Source organism: Neomonachus schauinslandi, chromosome 2 (genome assembly GCF_002201575.2).
Source record: "Neomonachus schauinslandi chromosome 2, ASM220157v2, whole genome shotgun sequence".
In the NCBI taxonomy this organism is placed as follows: Eukaryota; Metazoa; Chordata; class Mammalia; order Carnivora; family Phocidae; genus Neomonachus; species Neomonachus schauinslandi.
In genome coordinates this window covers 45,084,278-45,090,068 of record NC_058404.1, presented here as the reverse complement: position 1 = coordinate 45,090,068, position 5,791 = coordinate 45,084,278, and positions in this window count along the sequence as shown.

Genomic DNA, 5,791 nt, shown 5'->3' with positions numbered 1-5,791 from the left:
ATCCAAATTGGCAAAGAAGAAGTCAAACTCTCACTCTTTGCAGATGATATGATACTTTATGTGGAAAACCCAAAAGACTCCACCCCAAAACTGCTAGAACTCATACAGGAATTCAGTAAAGTGGCAGGATATAAAATCAATGCACAGAAGTCAGTGGCATTCCTATACACCAACAACAAGACAGAAGAAAGAGAAATTAAGGAGTCGATCCCATTTACAATTGCACCCAAAACCATAAGATACCTAGGAATAAATCTAACCAAAGAGACAAAGGATCTGTACTCAGAAAACTATAAAATACTCATGAAAGAAATTGAGGAAGACACAAAGAAATGGAAAAACATTCCATGCTCATGGATTGGAAGAACAAATATTGTGAAGATGTCAATGCTACCTAGAGCAATCTACACATTCAATGCAATCCCCATCAAAATACCATCCACTTTTTTCAAAGAAATGGAACAAATAATCCTAAAATTTGTATGGAACCAGAAAAGACCCCGCATAGCCAGAGGAATGTTGAAAAAGAAAAGCAAAGCCGGCGGCATCACAATTCCGGACTTCCAGCTCTATTACAAAGCTGTCATCATCAAGACAGCATGGTACTGGCACAAAAACAGACACATAGATCAATGGAACAGAATAGAGAGCCCAGAAATGGACCCTCAACTCTATGGTCAACTCATCTTTGACAAAGCAGGAAAGAATGTCCAATGGAAAAAAGACAGTCTCTTCAACAAATGGTGTTGGGAAAATTGGATAGCCACATGCAGAAGAATGAAACTGGACCATTTCCTTACACCACACACAAAAATAGACTCAAAATGGATGAAAGACCTCAATGTGAGACAGGAGTCCATCAAAATCCTAAAGGAGAACACAGGCAGCAACCTCTTTGACCTCAGCCGAAGCAACTTCTTCCTAGAAACATCGCCAAAGGCAAGGGAGGCAAGGGCAAAAATGAACTATTGGGACTTCATCAAGATAAAAAGCTTTTGCAAAGCAAAGGAAACAGTCAACAAAACCAAAAGACAACCAACAGAATGGGAGAAGATATTTGCAAATGACATATCAGATAAAGGGCTAGTATCCAAAATCTATAAAGAACTCATCAAACTCAACACCCAAAGAACAAAGAATCCAATCAAGAAATGGGCAGAAGACATGAAAAGACATTTTTCCAAAGAAGACATCCAAATGGCCAACAGACACATGAAAAAGTGCTCAGTATCGCTCGGCATCAGGGAAATCCAAATCAAAACCTCAATGAGATACCACCTCACACCTGTCAGAATGGGTAAAATTAACAAGTCAGGAAATGATAGATGTTGGCGGGGATGCGGAGAAAGGGGAACCCTCCTACACTGTTGGTGGGAATGCAAGCTGGTGCAGCCACTCTGGAAAACTGTATGGAGGTTCCTCAAAAAGTTGAAAATAGAGCTCCCATATGATCCAGCAATTGCACTACTGGGTATTTACCCCAAAGATACAAAAGTAGGGATCCGAAGGGGTACGTGCACCCCAATGTTTATAGCAGCAATGTCCACAATAGCCAAACTGTGGAAAGAGCCAAGATGTCCATCAACAGATGAATGGATAAAGAAGATCTGGTATATATATACAATGGAATATTATGCAGCCATCAAAAGGAACGAGATCTTGCCATTTGCAACGACGTGGATGGAACTGGAGGGTATTATGTTGAGTGAAATAAGTCAATCAGAGAAAGACAAGTATCATATGATCTCACTGATATGAGGAATTCTTAATCTTAGGAAACAAACTGAGGGTTGCTGGAGTGGGGGGTGGGGTGGGAAGGATGGGGTGACTGGGTGATAGACACTGGGGAGGGTATGTGCTCTGGTAAGCGCTGTGAATTGTGCAAGACTGTTGAATCTCAGATCTGTACCTCTGAAACAAATAACGCAATATATGTTAAGAAAAAAAAAAAAAAAAAAAAAAAAGAGAAGAAAAGGAAGGGGAGGGGAAGAATGAAGCGGGGGAAATCGGAGGGGTAGACGAACCATGAGAGACGATGGACTCTGAAAAACAAACAGGGTTCTAGAGGGGAGGGGGGTGGGAGGATGGGTTAGCCTGGTGGTGGGTATTGAGGAGGGCACGTTCTGCATGGAGCACTGGGTGTTATGCACAAACAATGAATCATGGAACACTTCATCTAAAACTAATGATGTAATGTATGGGGATTAACATAAGAATAATAAAAAAAAAAATTAAAAAAAAAAAAAAAAAAAACTTATTATATGCCATTAATATATGCAATTCGTTGTATGTCCAAAAAATGGAAGCATTTATATCAAAATCTAGATTTCCAGCTTCTCTTGAAAAACTGGAGTATTCAGAAACACTAGGCCCAGGTTCCTACATGGCAACAAGAAGCTACAGCCAGAGAGCAACCAGTCTTATACTTTGGGTCACTACAGACCAAATGATTCCTTTTTTCCCTAGATATATGCTATCGTCTTCATTTGTTATCTTCTGGGTCTCCTAAGACACTCTAGTGTTTGAACTCTGTACCATCTTTGTATTTTTAGCATAGCTATAGTGTCTGAAACATTGTAAAAACTCAACTGAAGTTGCTTTTTCCCCAGCTCATGAGAGGAAACAGTTAACTTCCAAGAAAAAACAGAAATTTTCATTTTTATATCTCTTCAATCAATTAAAAAGCACTGTTCATCTTCTTTATTGTTCATGGGAAAGCAAAATGAGACAGCCACTTTGGAAGACAGTTCAGCAGTTCCTTACCATAGGTTATAGCAATTGTGCTCCTGTGTTATTTACCCAGCTGATCCGAAAACATACACTCACACAAAACCTGCAAGTGAATACTTACAGCAGCCTTGTTCATAATCACCAAAAACTGGAAAAAACTAAGATTTCCCTCCATAGATAAGTGAACAAACAAACTCTTGTACATCCACATCATGGAATACTCAGTGATTTTTTTTAAATGGGCTATCAAGCTACAAAAAAAAAAAAAAAAAAAAAGTAATCTCAAATGCTGAGTGAAAGAAGCCAGTCTGTATGATTCTAATTATATGACATTCTTGAAAAGGTAAAACTATGGAGATGGTAAAAAATATCAGTGTTTTTCAGGATTCAGAGAGAAAGAGAGAGGACTGAACAGGTGGAGCACAGAATTTTTTACAGTGGTGAAATTATTCTGTATGATATTGTGATGGTGAATACACGATACTGCTTTTGTCAAAACCCATAGAAGAGAACATAGAACAGTGATGCATGCAAACTAAAAAAAAATCATTCAGGAGTTTGGGGGATAGTAGAATGGAATGCACAATATGACAAGACACTCTAACTGTACTATAAATTACATAACAACCTCATCAAAGGGGCTCGGGGAAAAGATACTGACATTAACAGACTTTGGAAGTGAATGGAGTCTGCAAAGCCAAAGGCAAAAGAAACCGTACATAAGCACTGTACCCTAGTTGACAAAGTTGTCTCCCATGGGATATAATTTAACTAACTTGATATCACTATAAATGTATACTAGAGTCAAACAAGGAAATAGATGGCAAGATGGGAGGAGCCAGGTTCTCACTGCTGGAGTGGGAAGTTAAGGATAATCAAGGGGAGGTGGCTAGAATGATTCATCTGGAAATAGCAGTGGAGATGTCAGTATGAACTTACGTTTAGGTTAACATAGACACAAATGGTCACATACAAAAATATTTATAGATATGTGTATATAATGAGTCAGCACACACACATATACTTTCTTGCTTTGTCAGCTGGCAAGGCTTAGAAGCAGCAACACTTGAGTAGAACAAATACATTCAACATCCAAACTCTTTCTCTTGATGACCCCTTCCTACTTCCCTTGGACCCTCCATTTCTCTCTTAAAGTGTGCCTTTGAGATAATCTATTCCAATTTCTTCTGTTTTTAGATAAGAAAATAGGATCCCAGAAAGATGAATTTTCCAAAGTCATATAGCCAATTAATAGGGAGGCCAGCACAGAAACTCCTTGCTTCTATTCCAATGATTTTCATTTACAAGATAAATCCAAACTATGGGGTGCATGTTTATTGCATTTTATCATAGAGGAGAGCTTTGGACCAGCTCTTCCCCCTAAATATTCCCCAGGACCCTTCTTGGGGCTAGGAATCAGTGTTGGAGATTGTCCCCCAGTTTCTTTTGTATTCATTTTAGTGAAAACCAATCACCAAAGATTTTCTTTGACAGGTGTTGCATTTTCTTATGAGCATAAAAGAAGAACGAATGGATTAGTTTGTTAACATTAGGCTCTTTAAAACGAGCAAACAGAACAGAAAACATTTCAACTTGGCCCAAAATCAAAAGAAACTGATTGACTGATGCTCTTATCTACTTTTTTTTTTTAAGTTTCATTACATAACAAGGGAAAAATCATCTCAAATTTTCCTGGCCCTCACCCTTCCTGCTTCTCTTCGCTTTCTTTATAGTTAAGCAAAGACGCTCAAAAAGTTGGCTCTTAAAAGTGTCCTTAGAAAAAGAGCCTGGTTGTGAAGTTGGTAATGCACTTTGCTTCCTGCTTTCTCTGGAACTCTCCAGATATTAAAAGTCAAATTTCATATAAATGGGCACTGTCTCAATCGTTCCCTTTGTTTGACTTGATTGGAAGTAATTACAATAATTCAGAGTTACCCATAAGTCACTTTTTTCCAAAAGCACCACCATCCTCTCTGTTCCACATGTTCATAATGTAACCTGAGAACAATGTTTTTTTCCCCAGCATCTTGCATCAGCTAGGGCCCTCTTTTACCCCATCTCATTCCCCTCTTCCCCAGCACACCCTCCAATCTCCAGTCCATCCAAGCTAAAATTTCTCTCAGTCTCTCTCAATATCTCTCTCTCTCTCTCTCTCCCGCCTACCCCCACCATACCTCTCTCACACATGCATATATACACATGTACACACACACTTTTGTCCCATGCTCACCATTGCATTCCCCGCCTAGATGCTTCCAACGCGTGGTATATTGCAAATTCCACCCATCCTCCAGGCATTGCAAATTTTTCAGCTTTTCCAAAACACCCTCTAATTTGCACAGTACTCTGCAAGTCTCTGTCAATAAGAAAGATTAGTTCCACAAAAAGCTAGTAATTTTCATTGATCCCATCCCAAAGATACTAGGACATTTCATCTCACCTCAAGCAACTGAAGATACAGAGAATGTCCTGTATCATTCCAATCTCAACAATACATTGTTAGAACATAAATTACATATTACACTTCCATAGTCTCTGACTCCCTATACCAGTTTAGAGGAGGGGTAGACAATAGAAGGAAGATGAGAAAACAAGAGCCTGGTAATAATCTCGACACCCTTCAATTCTAGGCCTAAACCTAGGAGAATAACTAGGACCCTGAGTCCCCTCAAAATGAAAGGGCCTGGGGCAGAAGTACAAATGAAGCCCCATGTACCATATGTTTAATATTTTAAAATTCTAAATCAAGCTAACCAACTGTTAAATAAAATACGTTCTCTCCTCTCATCTTGATGAGTATACCATCACAACAAAAAAATTGAAAAATATGCATAAAAGTAGAGTTTTCAATGACAAAGTCAAAAATATCAACAGTGACTGAATATAATTATTATTGCTCTTGCCTGTGGTGTTCTGATGCTGGGCTAGCACTGATCAGCAATAAAGTCATACATGATTCATAATTATTATTTATTTATTCCACAAACTTTACCTTCTTTTCCTTTACTTCAGTAAAATCACTATTAGTATAGAGATTTTTTACATGTTTTGGATTCTATTG